Source organism: Lactuca saligna, chromosome 5, assembly GCF_052625555.1.
Source record: "Lactuca saligna cultivar CGN05327 chromosome 5, ASM5262555v1, whole genome shotgun sequence".
Lineage (NCBI taxonomy): Eukaryota > Viridiplantae > Streptophyta > Magnoliopsida > Asterales > Asteraceae > Lactuca > Lactuca saligna.
The window spans coordinates 95,479,965-95,499,710 of record NC_136421.1 but is presented as its reverse complement, the minus strand read 5'-3'; positions in this window follow the sequence as shown (position 1 = coordinate 95,499,710).

Sequence of the window (19,746 nt, the reverse complement as noted above, 5' to 3'; positions counted from 1 at the left end):
ACCTCTCTTCTTAGCCATAACCATGCACTAAGACGTCCTTAGAGTATGAATTTGTGATATGGTTTCTATATCATTAAGATGATCATAAAACTGATACTAAAGTACTCTCCCATCTTTTCAGATTTGAGAAACTTTTATCCTTCTGCCTAATTTGATTCTTCTTATTCGCTCTGCCATACATTGGAACCTTTTCAATGTTACAGAATTATACTTAACCTTATAAGTATAATCATATTTACTAATCTTTAGTAAATCATGACAGATCAATCTTTGTGGTGGACCTTGACCAGTGCACACCCAGTGTACCTAATTCCTTAGTCCTTCAATTGACTCACATATACATGTGATCAAAGAATTAGTCTTAATTTTTCAAAGATGAAAATTATCATTCATCATACAATACAACTTGTATGATTCCAAGTTTCTGTCCAATTGAAACCTGGGTGATGAAAAACTTTCTTCATTTGGTAAATTCAGACACTACCACAAATGAAAGAATCAAATCCACTTTCCAATATTGCTATTACTGGAAACATATAAGCAACAATTTTCCATAGATGCCATTGTAAGGATATTTTTTAAAATAAATAAAATTAAAACCCTTTTTTTTTTAATTCTGAAACTTTGCGGAAAAACTTATCCTTACAATCCACATGAAAACCTTGTTGTCATCTATTCACAAGCAATATATTATAACTCCTAAGAAGTAGCTCAAGAATCCGATCTTCAAACTATGCGATAGAAATCCATCTACGCGATCAGATTCAGCATATTCTTTCTTTAAGTTTCTTTAACTTTTCTTTGATTCTTAAAATATCACCATGTGACCCAGTCACATCATGTATCAAGAATCTCAGAATAGAAACTTAGCAGAGTTAGATAGTGGACTTTACCTGAAGTAGAGTCAAACTTATCGACTTTAACATCCTTAGGTAAATTATGGCAGCTTTGCAACCAATGCCACTTTCTTTGGCAATATAACCATATGGACCCTTTGATAATGGTACACGGGACTATCATAGACTTAGTTTTTCTCTTTACCATTTGGTCAACCGAGTTGACTATGGTCGGTCCCTTTCCATTGGGAAGAGAATGCTTTTCTAGATATGCAATGCTACCATTGTCAGGTTCCATTTAAGACTTAGGATGTTGTTCTTTTAATCAAATCTGCTTTACTGGTGTTCCAAATCATTGTTGATTCCACAGCACAAAGCAAATAGATAAGATCATTAAGGGTCATGTCATAGTCTGTCTCATAGTAGTCCCAAAGAGACTCACTATGTTACTAAGAAAGTGATTGAACATCCAACTTTCACAAGACTTTGACACCCAACTCTCCCGACTTGTCAATATGTGACTACATCTCCAAGATGTGACCACACCAAGACCTTTACTTGCCAATAGGGCTCGAGTGACTTTAAACTTTTCAAGAACTTGTGGGTGAGGGAGAATAATTGGAGGAGATAGAGGAAGTGAAGCATGAAGTTGAGGAACATCATCTTCAAGAGATTTGGGAAGATCATAAATGTCTAAACCAGACATGTTTTGGGAGATATTCAAGATAGTTGATTTAAAGTCCTTAATATGACACCCAATATGAAATATTAAGGCTAGGACCCAACACAATATTTTATAATTTGGAAGAGGGATGCCGTAATCCAAGCTATAAAATATTTGAAGGTAGGCGAATGACAATTCACCAATTTCCACCATGAAAAACGAAACAATTTATTAGGTTTTAATTGGATTTGAAATTCCTAGATCTTTTGAGATTCATTGAACTTTTCAATGGCATGTTTCAATCTCGAGTGTGCCCTCTCAAATTTTGTGACTGGGATGCCGAGGATCACAAAACAAGGTGTGAATAACCATACCAATTCACTTGGTACCCTTAATATTATCACCTAATCAATGTGCCGGTTAACCACACATGCTCCATTGATCTATGACAAACATTAAGTCACCCTTCGTGGTCCTTACTACTCCAAGTTAGTGTGTCGGTTACCCACACACGCTCCACCAACGACTTGGTAAGGTACAAAGTGTGAATTCCATGGGCTAGCACCAAATTCACATTTTTCCTAAAGTAACTAAGATTGGGAATTATTAAGATTTTAGTTACTTATATTTATCATTAATACTTTTAATGAAGGGAGAATTTAAAGTCATTGTCCTACTCGTTCAGCTAACGACCCTCCACCAGTCAAGCAAGCGGTGGGTGAGAGTATACACCCATTAAGTCACCATTTTATAGGCAACAACCTTATACCCACCTTATAGACCGGTTTCGTGAATGAGGCCTACTAACGGTAAAACGACTTGTTCTTATACATATATATAATAATTAACCATTAATGTTATCAATAGTATAAGTGTTGAATTTTAACTCTTTCAAAATTCTAAGGGCTAACTTGGAATTAAAGTATTCATAAGAGAAAACTTTTCAAATTCCAAAACTTGAGGGCAAGTTTTGAAATTATTCAAAACTAATTAATTCCATAACTTATGTGTTTAAAGTAGTTTTAATCCAAAAAACTCTTCAAGTTCCATAACTTATGGAAGACTTTAAACTAATAAGAGAATTAACTTTTCTTTATTTTTATAACTTATGGAATTAATTAAGGTTATACTTTATTTATTTATTTATTTATTAATGAAGTGACTCTTGAACTTCCATAACTTGAGGACAAGTTATGGAGTCATAAAAAAAAAAATCAATGACACAAGACTCTTCATTTTGTAACCATTACCAACTTTTATGAGTTTTATGAGTCTTTAATGTGACTTTTCATGTAACTTGAGGACAAGTTACATAAACACATTTTATACTTAACTCTTAGAGCAAAATGGATTGAAAGCAACTATTTCAATTAACTTTTCTATTAATCTAAGCAACTCATAAGAACAAGATAATTCATATCAAACTTCTTCATGTAATTAGTCTAAACCTTAAACTAATACAAAACATGAATCTATTGACAATTATCTTTGAAAATGGATTAGCATGAACATTACCACATTAAAAAACAAGTTTATAAGTTCAAAAACAACTTAGGGTAATGTTCCTAGTCCATTTCTAGCCAAAAACCTCGAAAATATGTTGTCTGGGGGTCCAACTCGTCGAGTGCATGAACCGACTCGGCGAGTTGGATCGTCTTGATCAATTTTTAGGCATGGACTCGCCGAGTCCCTTGATGGACTCGCCGAGTCTGATGATCAAACAGCAACACTTTCGATTTTTTAAGCATCTATTGCAGGTATAACAAGAAAACAAGCCTAGGCTTTGATACCACTGTTGGGTTTTGAGCATTCTAACACTCCTAAGTGTACATGCAACCCTAAATACCTTGGATCTATGTTTTCTCTATTATACATGCAAATAAGAACATCCAAGGTATTATCCTAATCTAGCATACAAAACAATGAGTGTAACAAGATAGAATACATACCTCTTTGATGTAGAAAGTCTTCATGAAGCTTGAGTGCCTAACCCCAATAGTGTGGAAGCCTCAAATGGAATCACAATCATCAAAACACTTAGAATAACTTGAGAGAGTTCTACACTTCATGAAATCGGCTAGCCCTCTCTAGAATCATACTAGTGGCCGATTTTTGTCAAGAATAAGATCTTTATATAGTGTTACAATTAGGGTAAATCCTTAATTGTCATGGCTTTCCATTTCCTTGGATCCATGGGTTCAAATACACCATGGAGCATCCATGGATCATCCTATGGGTTTTAGCCCAACTTGATTATCCATGGAGCATTAGCCCACTATATAAGTATGGATGATTTACACAATCAACCCATATATTTAATTAGTCTTCTTTTGATCACTTAATTAATCCTAGATTAATTCTTGATCAATACTAATTAAATAATCTTATTATTCTTATTATTAATATACTAGAACTTATAATATATTAATAACCATAAGTGTCTTATTTCTCTCATTATAGTCTATCCAAGTGCATGATGGTATGCAACCCAAATGGACCATGCCGAGTCGGGTCAAGTCTTACCAATTATAGTTATGGACTTAGACATTAATCCAACATTAAATCCATTCCAAGCCTTTAAATCCAAAACTAGAAAATTCCCTTAATTGATTTGAAGTCATTTTTGCCCTTAACTCACCCCACCATGACTTTACGGCCGTAAACTGATGGGTAGAGGGTCTTGTGGCCGTAAACTCCTTAGGGAGTGTTCCTTTGATGTCCCAACTCATTATCCTAACTATATGTGTCCCTAAACGCCACCCGGGTCCCTCCAAACACTTGTATCGGGGTGTTTTCGCGACTAGAAACAATTGTCCTTATCAAATAACCAACCTAAGTCCTAATTAGATACAAATGTGTATCTTTACATTATACTTAGGAACCTTGTGTGTTTGCAAGCCCCGGACCAACTCTTAGCATCCGAATTCACCACATTTCTCGTCCGGTGAGTTCATACCCCTACCCTTTTTCAACTGTTTTCTCTGTTTTCAGGGGGGAATACAAGCAAAAGTACAAGGAAATCTTGTACTCAAACTTATTGTTTTCAGTTTAATCGTTTTCATTCTGTATGTTCTAATATCAATAACTGTGTTTATCAAATAGTTCGAATTACGAATTTGACTTTCAAACTAATCATAGATTTCTCGATAAAATGTTCTAATCTAAACTATGTTTCATAATCTACGAATAACTTCTACTAATTTTCAGTTATAACTAATGACGAATACGAAAACGAATACGAAACTATAATCAAGAACAGAACAAATAACGGAACTACAACTAGAAACAGAACGAATAACACATCTATAACTAGGAACAAAATGAATAATGAAACTATAATTAGGAGCATAACGAATACGAATACGACTGCGAATACGAATACGACTGCGAATAGTAATAGGAGTAGGAATAGGGAAACAGATACGACTGGGAATACGAATACGACTGTGAATACGAATACGAATACGAGTAGTAATAGGAGTAGGAATAGGGAAACAAATATAGTAACGAATACGAATACGAACACGAATAAGTACAAGAATATGTTTAAGAATAAGAACACGAATATGAAGATATGTATCTAAGTATATTCCGAGATAATACTATTAGATTATCAGAATACCTAGTTAATACAATCGGTACAGAAGGAAATAAATCAGTATATCGAAGTTCAATAACTAACAATTACTTTTAGGAAAGTACGGGACTTTCCTGGGGAAAACAAAACATTACCTAATCACGTTTACATCTTTTACATCTTTAACATCGTTCACATTAGAAAACAACATGTAGGAAAGCATGGGGCTTTCCTGGGTAACACTTATATAACTAGAAAGAGTAACAAACTGAATAACATTACATCTTTCACAATTAGTAATATACAATTAGGAAAGTATGAGACTTTCCTGGGATCATAGTTAAACAAGCAGAACCGTATAACCTAACAATCCATCAATCTTCTCCCTTAAGAAAATATGGGATTTTCTTGGATAACAACTTTTCGGTAAACTAAAGGAAACTCATACATTTTCACAAAGCTAACATCTTATGAACTCACCAGCTTTATGCTGATTTTCAAACTGCTTGTATTCTCAGGTCAACATTAGACAGGTACATAGAAAATCTTTTGGAGAAGACGGAGCGTATAGAAGACTCGTCTCTACTTTTGTTTATATATACTATGTATTACGAATGTACAACTTTACTTTTGAACAAATGTAAACTTTGATATGTAATGTAATGGTTGTTTACTTTGCTTACTATGTACATTGGAATTGATACTCAACTTGGAGTCAACCCCGGAAACGTTTCCGCCTTTGGTTTTCGGGGTGTGACAATCTTGTAGCCGGAGAAACGAGATATGGTGATAGTTTAGGAGGAGGAAATATAGAGGAGGTTGTTTCTGACGGTGGGAGGCGGAGGAGGTGGCGAACAAGCAAATCTAGAGAGACTGAAGAGTCTGTCATCTGGTGATTCTAACGACGTTATGGTGGTTCTGACGGCTTTCTGGTGTCTCCGATGATTTTTGTGGTGGTCAATGCTGGTCCAGCTTCCATTATCAGATGATATTGTTAGAGTGGGGGTGGGCGTGGGGTGTGGGGGGATGGGATAAGGGTAGGCGTAGGTGAGATTGGGGCTTTTTTATTTTCCTAATTAATAAAAATAATAAAAATTTTCAATAAATTTCAATAACTTCCTCATCCGTCTCCACCTATCATTCATCGCCACTGATAATTCTTGAACTCGGTTTCTAATGGCTTTGTTTTGAGGGCACAAATTTAATTCCAAAAATTAGGGTTTTTATTCAATACCAAATTTGGGGTTCTCAATCTCATCTAGGTTCCATATTTTTATAAGATTTAATATTTTTTGGATAAATTCCATGTATAAAATTTCTTCTACATCCTCTTAACATCCTCTTAACATACACCATAAATTATTATGTATTTAACTCTAATATAAATTTCGATTGGATATTTAGAATATTGAACCACTTACATTGGATGACACGAATCATTATTTAATTGCTCAAGATGACAAGTGGATTATTATGATGGAAAATGAGGTATATGTATGTACATTGTTTAATCCCACCGTATCAAGTGAAATTGAGTGGCAAATTAAAAAATTTTCTTTCTTTAATTGAATCAACAAAACCATTCTAGCAGAACCATTGGTATCTAATATGATGAGGGTAATTCTGCCAGAAAGGTATCTCGAATTCCAATTCGGTTAGAATGGAATCTTGAATTCCAATGCTTAAATCCCAATTCAACATAAGCATTGAATTTTATATGAGCTATCATGTCTAAACCTTGTTATTTTTTCTTCACATACTCATTGGTTTGTGCATTTTCTTCAAATTTTACATATGGGTTTTGGTGTAACTCACAACTCCTCATATTTGTACAAAAGACTTTACCTTTTTCTTTTTCATTTTGTAATGTATTTTTCAATTCTTAACTAAATTTGGATTAGGTTTCACAAAAGAAGACCCAAAACCAAAACTCGTGTTGAGAGTGATGGGCTTAAAAGGTCTAGTAATTGTACTATTTGATTTTTATTGGTACACTTTGATAATCTCCATCAATCCTAAAAACTTCAAGTTTGATTGGAACGCAGAATTATTAATACTATTAACGACGGTGAGTGGCAAAACCGTCGTCGAAATCCTAGCCCTTAAAACTCCTTCAACTTTCAATCAAAGCCGCATAAACTCAAATATGGAGGTTGTTTGCAGTTCAGTCGATCCGGTTCATCTTCTTCTAACCACGATTCCATCTTTACCCACGATCGCGTTCATGTCGGTTACTGCTGAATCAGTTCGTTCTTCTAAACCGTCTAAGCGGTTACCATATGTGACTATATAATCTCATACAGACAACCGACCTTGGTTACTGAAAACTGAAGATTGATTGCTGGTAAGGGCTTGGACCCTAATTTCATTTCTTCATATTACGAGCTCTGTCTTTTGAAAATGTTTTTAATATGACGTATAGTTCATCTCTTCTCTCCCAGTTTTGCAATTTCATTATAAGAGTTTCCTGTTGCGCCTCATATATCTCCGTGGTCGTCATCAATGGACAACTTCGCTTCAGGTATTCCCTAATTCTATCAACTAATGCTTCTTTTTGGTCTGAATTTTCTTCTATAGTTCATATACTTCCCGTCGATTTCTCTCTTCACCCGATTAAAATATCAACATTTCCCCTATCTTGATTTTAGTTCCAATTTTAGCTTCTGGCTTGGATAGAAATTCTTAAAGGTTAATTAGTTTTCTTTTGAGATTGTTATGATTTTCTAATTTAATACCTAATTGTAACACCCCAAAGTTTGGAGAGCCAAGAAAAGAAAGAAAACCTCAAGTTTAGGGGAGACTCGACGAGTCCATGGAGGGACTCGGCGAGTCCGAGCGGGATCCAGGTTGTGGTGAAAGCGACCGACTCGGCGAGTCGGCCAAGGAGACTCGACGAGTTGGGTCTGAACGAGGAAAACCCTAAATCCGAGAACTTGGAGCCTATTTAAGCATCTCATTCTCCTTCCTAGGGTTCCTTTACTGCCTCTCTACCCCAGAACACCAAACCCTAGCTGCCATATCCGTTTTTGAGCTAGATCTTGCCTTGTAGAGTGCACTAAAGCTTGGAGAAGGAAGAAAAGCCTTGGAGGTGCAAGAAGGGACTGTAGATCCGAGATTGAGAAGACATTTCAGACCAGTTGGAGGTATTAAGCTGTTGCTTGGACTCCCTTTGCACCTAGATCTATTCTTATATGTGAGTTTTGGTCATTTTTAGTATGATATGTAACCAATCCGAGTTGGAGGTTCAGATCTGAGGTTGCTACCTCAGGTCCATGTTTGTTTTGGTCTTGAATCTTCTAAAGTATCAACCCTTGGTATGTTGAAGAAGTATGTTTTCCATAAACCCGAATTTAGGGTGTTTTGAGCCTAGATCTCTTAATCTACACGTAAAGTTTGCCACTTTACGTGGGGAATAGTCCCTAGAAGTATGGATCTATGAGTTGGAAACTCTGTTTGGCTCGAAAAGCCACTGCATGGATTGAGGACTGGATAGACTCGGCGAGTCCTTCGAGTGGACTCGACGAGTAGCTTGAAGATGAGGAGGAACTCGACGAGTAGGATGAACAACTCGTCGAGTCGGATGAAGTTAGGCATGGCCTCGGCGAGTTGGATGAACAACTCAACGAGTTGGTTGAAGATTGTCTAGGACTCGACGAGTCTGTTCTTGGACTCGGCGAGTCAGATCGCGAAACCCTAAACCCTTCGAGTTGAGACTCGAATCAGTGAGTCGGGTGGTGACTTAGCGAGTTGGACAGGACAGGACTTGGACCTAGTTGGACTCGGCGAGTCATGGATTGACTCGGCGAGTCGAGTCGCGAATAAGAAAGACCCAGAGCATATGAACTCGGCAAGTCAGTAGATAGACTCGGCGAGTAGGGTTGACCCGGAAGGTTGACTTTGACAGGATTTTGACCTTGACCAGAATTGACCTAGTGACCTTTGGAGGTCAGTTGGACTAAGTGTTATATTGATATTGGTAGCTTGAGGAGCTAGTGGAGCAGCAGTCGAAGTCAGAGGTCAGGTAGCAGTCAAAAGGATTAGCAGCAGCAGATCAGTAGCATCAGGTGAGTTTCCTTCCAGTAGGGACGGGTCTAAGGCCACAATGTCGGCCCGTTCAGTTAGCAGTAGTTTCCGGACTTTGGTCCGATGCAGTAGTTAGTATGTTTGATGCCTTCATGGCTCAGACAGGATTTATGTGCTATGTTTTATGTGTTATGTGTTATGTGTTCCGGGCTACGGCCCGATGTAGTATGCAGTATATGTGTTAATGCTAGTTGATATCTTATGCTATGCTATGTTCAGTCAGTTAGCCCGGATTTCGGTCCGATGCAGGGGACAAGGTCCCAGTCAGTTTCCGGACTTCGGTCCGATGCAGGGGGCAAGGCCCTAGTTAGTCCGGACTTCGGTCCGATGCAGGGGACAAGGTCCCAGTCAAGTCCGGACTTCGGTCCGATGCAGTTAGTTCTGGACTTTGGTCCGATGCAGGGGACAAGGTCCCAGTCAGTTCCGGACTTCGGTCCAATGCAGTTAGTTCCGGACTTTGGTCCGATGCAGGGGATAAGGTCCCAGTTAGTTCCGGGCTTCGTCCCGATGCAGTGGGCAAGGCCCAATATGTGTTTATTTGTTATTGTATGGTATGTGGTAGTTTGGGGGAGCTCACTAAGCTTCGTGCTTACGGTTTTCAGTTTTGATTTCAGGTACTCAGTTTTCAAAAGAGGAGCTCGGGGAGATTGCAGTGCACACACCATAGTCAGTTAGCCTGGGAATGTTTGACTCTGATAATGATATTATGTTTTGAATTAATACTCAAGAATTTATGTTATGACTTATGATACAGTTTTTATAATTATGATTCTAGTAATGCTTTTAAAGAAATTTTTTTTTGGTCGTGATTTTTGGGTCGTTTCAAGTTGGTATCAGAGCCTTGGTTTGAGGGATTCAGATATGCATTCGAGTGTATTTGAACTCAAACTAAGGACACGATAAAGGATTTTCAAAAGAAAAACATTTTTGAAAAAGGGTTTTGGAAAAAAGAACATAGAAAGAAAAGAGTTTTGAAAACGAGAAAAGGGTGTGGTGCATGCAATCAGCCGAGCTCAAGTAAGTACTCCCAATTTACCCATACAAGTTATGTTATGATCATCATTATCAGTTTCAGTTTCAGTTTCAGCTTCAGTAGAACAGCATGCTAGAATAAGACTAAGGATCTAGGATGATGCCTTATGTGCCTGTTTTATGTGTTTCAGCTGATAAGAATTGCATGCTAGTATTGAGTAGACAGTAGTAGGATAGCCTGTGTAGGTTATGCCTGATAGCATGAGCTTAGCATTGTATGCTAGTGCAGTTTCTTGTTATGAGAATTGTTTTGCCTAAGTATATTTCCTTTATCCGAATGCTGCTTGCTTTGTGCTTTGTGGGACTCTAAGTGATGGGAGTTAGCCATTAGGTGAATACGTCACATCACATGTGATTAGGGTTGGATAATCTAAGAGTGCTAGATTTGGCCCTACTGCGCAGCTCTTGTCTGAGTCCAACCGTTGTAGGGACGAGACTTTTACTCGAAGGATTATCCGAGCCTCATCACGTGTGATGGTATTCAGGTGGTGGCTAATTGGCATTACAAAGAGGCCTTCAGCAGCTGAGGACTGTTTGGGAAGAGTCAAAGGTTCCCTAGGGCAAGCCTAGGATGAGAGTAGCAGAGATCAGTAGAAGAGTAAAGGGGACTTGGTGGAGTTGAGGTAAGTCTTGAGGAAAGTACGGATAGATGTGGAAGGTAGTAGGGGCCCATACTACTGAAAGCAGAGGATCCATACTCGATTCAAGAGGGGCTGAGGCGAAACCAAGGAACTAGTAGAGTATGTGAGAGATCCCTCATCAGTAGTATGTAATTGGTCAGGGATTGTTATATTTTCAGCATGGTGACGTTGCGTGAGATATCAGTTGGCAGTTCAGGTGCAGGGGAAGGGTCTGGCTCGGGCTTTAGAGCCGGGCAGCTTGGTGATCAGATGAGGGATTTCATTTCTGCAGAGATTATGCGCAACATCATCGATCAGAATCCAGTGATTTTCGGTTCAGTTAGAGAGGCTATTGTGGAGCTCATGGACAGTCATCTTGAGGCCTTTAGGGCCGGGATAGTTTCAGGATAGATTGGGGCTCGTCTAGGTCCCGAATCTTATGGAGTTTAGGAATCCATCAGGGAGGGAGATCCCATTTCTAGTTTCTGCTATCAGGGGGTAGGGGTGTGTGGGGCATTCTGTCTCCAAAAGAAACCATTGCATGATTGGATAGTTGAGGAAGTTTCGCGAGCCATTCGCGAGGGTCTGCCAGACATGGTCGTGAGGATCACTGATAGATTGATAGCGAGGCTTCAGGATCAGACATATGTTGTTCAGTCAGCAGACGTTGCCGTTGGGGTAACGCAGGAGCGAGAGTCGGGCAGGGAGTCGGAAGGGAAGAGGAAAATGGATGAGACTCAGGTTGCTACAGGTTCGAGTAGAGGCCCAAGAGTTCAGATTTGAGGATAAGGAACTATCAGAGCCGCAGTCGATGCGGGAAGTGCGGAAGGATGCACATGGGTGTGTGTAGGCGTAGAAGTGGTGGCGATGCTGGGTGTTTCAATTGCAGCCAGATTGGTCATTTTAGCAGAGACTGTGTTGTTACCATCGCCCAGGGACTTGATCCGTTGTGTTTCCATTGCAGTCAGAGGGGCCACAAGAAGGCCCACTGTCCGAGTTTGTATTCCGCAGGGCAGGCACCAGCTCTTGCCCTTGGAACTTCAAGTACCGTCAGTGGTTGTCAAGGCCGGGCAAGGGTGCCTACGGCTCGGAGCCGAGTTTCTCCGGTAGATTTCAGCAGGGATTCGAGCAGCACTGAGTAATGGAGGTATGTAACTTTGTTTTTGTCAGCTTATGTTATGATTATATTGTTATGGTTTCTGCATCAATTGTGGTATAAGTGTTGTGTTATGGAGTGGCTTGCTTGTGATTATGTCATATGCCATTTGCATACCTCGGATAATTGGTTGGTAGTTAGGGGATGTGCTTATATGGAGAAGTTTCGGGGGATGCAGTAACTGTAGCATGGTAGGGAGAGATCTGGTTCGTTTCGCTAGTTCGGAGTGGATAGTGGTTTGGATGGAATGGTCAAATTCCTACCTGGCGGGCTTGGGTTCCCCAGTAGAAGTTTTGGAATGGTAGTAAAGGTCGGGATCTCTTTTGAATGTGAAGCAGCAAGGGGTAAGCAGGATCGAAGTGGGGGAGAACCCTCCAGGTATACATGGATAAGAGTCACTTAGAATGAGTGCGCGGCCTCTGAGAAGAAGTGGTAGTAGCACAGTGATGGATGGATTGAGAAGTTCAGAATTGGGAGTTCGAGAACTTTTCCCAGCAGTGGGTTCATGTAATGGAGATGGTTAGAAGCTGGTTGGGAATCCAGGATTTGAGGACCACCTGTAAAGGCTCAAGTGAGACGGAATGAGGATCTGGAGAAAATGGTTAGCAGGAGATGTCTTCGTATTAGTAGCCAGTGGTAGAGCCAGCATGCAGGATTATGTGGATTCAGGAGTTGGGAGGTTGGAAACTTCCTAACAGTAGCTTCTTGTGTCCGGATCAGTAGACGGTTGGTTTGGGAACCAAGCTGGAGAATTCCTCGATGAAGCGCTAAGTATATCAAGGATATAAGATGTCGGGGATGATGCAGAATTCAAAGATTGAGGGCTGGTTTGAGGAATCGGGATGAGGAATCACTAGCGGGACTAGGGATAGTCAGGATGTCCTGATAGATAGTAGTAGTAGTGTTGTAAGTCTGCGGGGGGTAGCCGTAGCATTCACTAGCAGTCAGATAGTAGTAGTAGTGTTGTAAGCCTGCGGGGGTAGCCGTAGCATTCACTAGCAGTCAGATAGTAGTAGAGTGTTGTAAGCCTGCGGGGGTAGCCATAGCATTCACTAGCAATCAGATAGTAGTAGAGTGTTGTAAGTCTGCGGGGGTAGCCGTAGCATTCACTAGTAGTCAGATAGTAGTAGAGTGTTGTAAGCCTGCGGGGGTAGCCGTAGCATTCACTAGCAGTCAGATAGTTGTAGAGTGTTGTAAGTCTGCGGGGGTAGCCGTAGCATTCACTAGTAGTCAGATAGTAGTAGAGTGTTGTAAGTCTGCGGGGGTAGCCATAGCATTCACTAGTAGTCAGATAGTAGTAGTAGTGTTGTAAGTCTGCCGGGGGGGGGGGGTAGTCGTAGCGTTCATTAGCAGCCAGATAGTATTTGAGAGTTGTGAATCCGCGGGTGTAGCCGTGGCTTTTATCAGATTGGTAGTAGCATGAGCGCGTTGTTGAACGCGGGAACATAGTAATTCCCACCCGTTCGGGTGCAGCAGTGGGAATATGGGAATCCACGGGTTAGATTTGGATTTCCCAAATGGTTCAGTTATGGCTAAGTCAGCAAATTTTGGCTATAGATCGTCACATAAATTATGAGATTAGAGTAGCAGTGGACCGTTGGGGTTCGGGTATGTTAAGGGCTACCGTCAGTCTGGGAACCATCATGTTGTTAGCCATGGAATGGATGATGTCAAGATGTGATGTATGGACCCGATCGGTTGGATCGGAAGGTTGTTAGAGCCACAATGATAGGATAACTAGTGGAAACTAGTCCTAGAGGAAGATTTCATTCAGAAGTCGTGGAAGCGACTAAGTGCGGGTCCCTTGACTCCACAGTTGGGTTTGAGTTTAGTGTTTCAGGCAGCTCAGTGTTTCAGCCAGTTTAGTGTTTCAGGCAGCTCAGTGTTTCAGCCAGTTCAGTGTTTCAGGCAGCTCAGTGTTTCAACCAGATCAGCGTTTCAGGCAGTTTAGTGTTTCAGGCAGGTTCAGTATTGCAGACAATTCAGAGTTGGGAAGGTTTCAGGGTTTTAGGTCAGTATTGTATTTGCGTTGGAATGCAAGTGTTGACGGTATAGTTGGTTGATATGGAAATGGCAAGTCTCTCTCAGTAGGATCAGCTGAGCCTTCGGCCGAGTATAGTAATATGTAAAGATAGCTAGGCAGGTAGCTTTTCTTTCAGGATGGAAGGCTCGAGTTAGTAGGAGTTGAGTAATCAGATGGGATATAAGCAAGCTATTTCCAGCAACATCGTTTCAGTATGAGCGGAAGAATGGATGGAACAGTTATAGATAGTCGAAGTATTTTCAGGAGTCGCTGGAAGCGACTTGGAGATTGCGATGGAGTATACTGACCGGTGGGAGTCCGGTAACTCGGATATCGGTAGATTAGTTGGACCAAAGTGGTCTCAGTGCATCCAGTAGGCGGATGAGGGGTACAGAATTGCCAGTCAGAGGAAGTAACGCTAAGAAAATTATGGAAAGGAGAAGGATTCAGTATGTACCAATGATAATGATCGGCAAGGTGAGTGGCTGGAGTGATGGACAAAAGGGCGTTAGATTTTCCAGACCGAGAGTTGGAGGCAGTTCGAAGGCAGTTGATCATAGCAAACTTCGAGGACGAAGTTTAGTTTAAGTGGGGAAGAGTTGTAACACCCCAAAGTTTGGAGAGCCAAGAAAAGAAAGAAAACCTCAAGTTTAGGGGAGACTCGGCGAGTCCATGGAGGGACTCGGCGAGTCCGAGCGGGATCCAGGTTGTGGTGAAAGCGACCGACTCGGTGAGTCGGCCAAGGAGACTCGACGAGTTGGGTCTGAACAAGGAAAACCCTAAATCCGGGAACTTGGAGCCTATTTAAGCGTCTCATTCTCCTTCCTAGGGTTCCTTTACTGCCTCTCTACCCCAGAACACCAAACCCTAGCCGCCATATCCGTTTTTGAGCTAGATCTTGCCTTGTAGAGTGCACTAAAGCTTGGAGAAGGAAGAAAAGCCTTGGAGGTGCAAGAAGGGACTGTAGATCCGAGATTGAGAAGACATTTCAGACCAGTTGGAGGTATTAAGCTGTTGCTTGGACTCCCTTTGCACCTAGATCTATTCTTATATGTGAGTTTTGGTCATTTTTAGTATGATATGTAACCAATCCGAGTTGGAGGTTCAGATCTGAGGTTGCTACCTCAGGTCCATGTTTGTTTTGGTCTTGAATCTTCTAAAGTATCAGCCCTTGGTATGTTGAAGAAGTATGTTTTCCATAAACCCGAATTTAGGGTGTTTTGAGCCTAGATCTCTTAATCTACACGTAAAGTTTGCCACTTTACGTGGGGAATAGTCCCTAGAAGTATGGATCTATGAGTTGGAAACTCTGTTTGGCTCGAAAAGCCACTGCATGGATTGAGGACTGGATAGACTCGGCGAGTCCTTCGAGTGGACTCGACGAGTAGCTTGAAGATGAGGAGGAACTCGACGAGTAGGATGAACAACTCGTCGAGTCGGATGAAGTTAGGCATGGCCTCGGCGAGTTGGATGAACAACTCAACGAGTTGGTTGAAGATTGTCTAGGACTCGACGAGTCTGTTCTTGGACTCGGCGAGTCAGATCGCGAAACCCTAAACCCTTCGAGTTGAGACTCGAATCAGTGAGTCGGGTGGTGACTTAGCGAGTTGGACAGGACAGGACTTGGACCTAGTTGGACTCGGCGAGTCATGGATTGACTCGGCGAGTCGAGTCGCGAATAAGAAAGACCCAGAGCATATGAACTCGGCAAGTCAGTAGATAGACTCGGCGAGTAGGGTTGACCCGGAAGGTTGACTTTGACAGGATTTTGACCTTGACCAGAATTGACCTAGTGACCTTTGGAGGTCAGTTGGACTAAGTGTTATATTGATATTGGTAGCTTGAGGAGCTAGTGGAGCAGCAGTCGAAGTCAGAGGTCAGGTAGCAGTCAAAAGGATTAGCAGCAGCAGATCAGTAGCATCAGGTGAGTTTCCTTCCAGTAGGGACGGGTCTAAGGCCACAATGTCGGCCCGTTCAGTTAGCAGTAGTTTCCGGACTTTGGTCCGATGCAGTAGTTAGTATGTTTGATGCCTTCATGGCTCAGACAGGATTTATGTGCTATGTTTTATGTGTTATGTGTTATGTGTTTCGGGCTACGGCCCGAGGTAGTATGCAGTATATGTGTTCATGCTAGTTGATATGTTATGCTATGCTATGTTCAGTCAGTTAGCCCGGACTTCGGTCCGATGCAGGGGACAAGGTCCCAGTCAGTTTCCGGACTTCGGTCCGATGCAGGGGGCAAGGCCCTAGTTAGTCCGGACTTCGGTCCGATGCAGGGGACAAGGTCCCAGTCAGTTCCGGACTTCGGTCCGATGCAGTTAGTGCTGGACTTTGGTCCGATGCAGGGGACAAGGTCCCAGTCAGTTTCGGACTTCGGTCCGATGCAGTTAGTTCCGGACTTTGGTCCGATGCAGGGGACAAGGTCCCAGTCAGTTCCGGACTCCGGTCCGATGCAGTTTCCGGGATTCGTCCCGATGCAGTGGGCAAGGCCCAATATGTGTTTATATGTTATTGCATGGTATGTGGTAGTTTGGGGGAGCTCACTAAGCTTCGTGCTTACGGTTTTCAGTTTTGGTTTCAGGTACTCAGTTTTCAAAAGAGGAGCTCGGGGAGATTGCAGTGCACACACCATAGTCAGTTAGCCTGGGAATGTTTGACTCTGATAATGATATTATGTTTTGAATTAATACTCGAGAATTTATGTTATGACTTATGATACAGTTTTTATAATTATGATTCTAGTAATGCTTTTAAAGAATTTTTTTTTTGGTCGTGATTTTTGGGTCGTTTCACTAATAGTTATCCATGATTTAGGTATCCTCATAAACTGATTTCATGCCATTTTTTCTGTATAATTTGATTGAGGTTTTGACCACCAGAGAAGGTATTGAACCTAATAGAAAAGACTTTAATTCCATACAATCTTGTTTATTAACTTGCATAAGACAAAATAGTGATCTTGATTAGTTGTGCTTTGGAATTTATGTGAACCTTCTTTGTAATTTTGTGTTCAACAGCAGCTCCATATCGCCCCTTCTTACAAGTGGCAACCACTGAGGAGGCAGTTGCTTCGCCTCTAAGATTTGTCTAGATCTAAAGATTGGTACTACGTTTCTATTCTCTTAATTCCATAATGATTGAGTTATGCCATACAATCAGGGGGTTTTGTATCTGTTTGAATTCTTTCAAAAGTTTGATGTTGTGCTTATCAGTTGTTGCTTACTTGCTGCCAAAGTATATTCTCTTTCATATTAATTGACTTTATCTTATCTGCATTTATAGGAACTAATCTTTTCTTATATACTGATACTATAGAAATCGGTGAATGAAAAATACAAGAAGTTATCAACGCGAATCGCCTTTTACAGTGTGGATTGTACAGATTCTTATGGTGAAATATTTGTTAATTTCTAGAAGTATTCATACGCCAAAGTTATAATTTTGATTTTTAACTTCTTATTACTTGATAAAAACTCAAATGGTAATTATAATTCAAAAATTCTCCTGTATGATTAATGTTTTGTTTTTCTTTTTGTAGAAAAAGGTTGATGAGACAGTTGAATACCAGTTGCAGTAACCATCATTTGAGGTATGACTTAATCATGTCTTAAAATACACTTTTGTTAGAATTATATTATTGGTTTAAGTCAATTTTTTACAATATTAGATGTAATTGGCTGATGGAATCAGAGAATGTATGAAATGGTTCATGCCAATGAAATGAAAAGAAAAAAGTTGTTTTTTTTTTCTAGGAATGGAATGGAATATTCCTGAAAGAATGGGATTCCTTCCATTTTGTTAACTTTCATTTCTTAGATGGGGTTTTCTTTCCATTCCATGATGGAATAGAATGAAGAAGTGTAATATGATATTATACCAATTTCACTATATCCCGAGTTTCACACTAGGTTTGTTCTCATTCTTTAGTTATATTATTTCATATAGAAATCTCATTACAATATTATATTATAATAGTATCTATAATTTCACAATTGACTATTTTATCTTCAAGGATTGCAATTAGATGTATAATCTTAGAACCATATTCATCATCAATTTTGTTTGACATAAAAAACCATATCTACATTCTTTGGGGGTCAGACAACCTGTTCTACAATGTGTTGATCAAACCATAATGGCCTGCATGATGTGGTTTTTATCTTGCTTAAAATTTAATTTTGAAAACAAATACAACGAAAGGTAAGACCTTGAAAAAAAAGTTTATTTGTTAATGTTTTCAAGTTTTCTAAGTTTCGTTATCCAATGATTGTGGTTGATTTTACTCTCCAACATTATATATTTTTAGATAGATTATTTGTTGACATGCTTAATGATTGGTTGGTAGTAGATTATGCTTAAATGACTTCATTTTTTAAGAAGAAAACATCCAGAATATTGATTCAAATTAAAATGGGTATGGTGATTGTTTTGTTAAATGAGTGAAATGGGCTATGTAGTAAAATTTTGCAAGGCCCTAATAAGAAATATTTTCACTTTATACCATATTCAACCCTCCTTCCTAACTAAAACTCATATGACTTAAGTAGTTTTATTTTTGCAGCCTAGGTATATGGTGAATCAAGTGACAGTTGGGGATTTTTCATGGTTTATGTCAAGAATGATTTCTTGAAACAAAAAGGATTGGTGCTATGTTATCATTTTTCTATTATTCCCATAATGCCCCTCTCAGTACCGTTAAGTTACTCTCTCTTTTCATAATATGCATTTTATTTTTATAGCTTGCAAGTGTAAACGCTACCATTTCAATCGTTGATTTCTTATTTGCCTTAACTTTATTTTCTGAAATTAGAAAAATTTAATGTTGCTCAATTCCTCAACCCTTCATTTCTATGGATGTTGCTCAAGCATTCGAATAGCAAGGATCTTGATTAGTTTTTGAATAGATTAGTTAATTCCTGTATCATCTTTAAAGAAATATGTATGTTCAACCTGTAAATGGTAAAAAAAGCATTATAACATTTTATAACAATGTAAAAATTTATAATAAAAAATATTGATTGAAAAAATGTAAAAGTTTGGCCAGTAAAGCATCTGGTCACTTCCTCCTAGGTTTTTTTTAACATAGTTTTCCCACAACTATATTATGGTTTTTGTTTTTTGTTCTGTGTGTTTATTATTGGAAGTATGAAAATATTTTTCAAATGATATCATGAAGCTGTTACAATTATTACTTTTTTGGATTTAAAGCTTGGTGTTGCTGTTGATGGATCTTCATGGTTGGTCTGCTCTTTCATATTCAAACTTGTTTGATATATTTCTTTAATTCTTAGTTGCTTATGTCAATTTCAGTACTTATTTGTAACCATTCAACTTATCTGTTACTACTACAGGCCACCTAATTGTAGAACAAATATTTGAATAGACAAAAGGCCATCTCAAGATTGAAGGTAGTTGGTTCACTTTAAAAGAAGATGAATGGCAGCGGATTTGGTTTCAACATGTATTTTTTTAAGTTCCCTTTTATATTGCTAATTTTAATCAAATGTTTTATAATTCTTTGATTGATCAGATAATGCTATGATCAATAGAAACTTTGTGATTGCATGTTGTGTGTTTACGGTCGTGTTTAGGACCACTAATTTATTGTTTAAAAAAGACTTTGAAAAATATAACAATGTACTTGAAAGTAGAATGCTATAATAAACAAATCAACGAATATACATTGTTCCAATGCATTGTGTACAAAAAACAATCAACTTTATTATAACTATAATTGGTTAGATTTATCATAGTA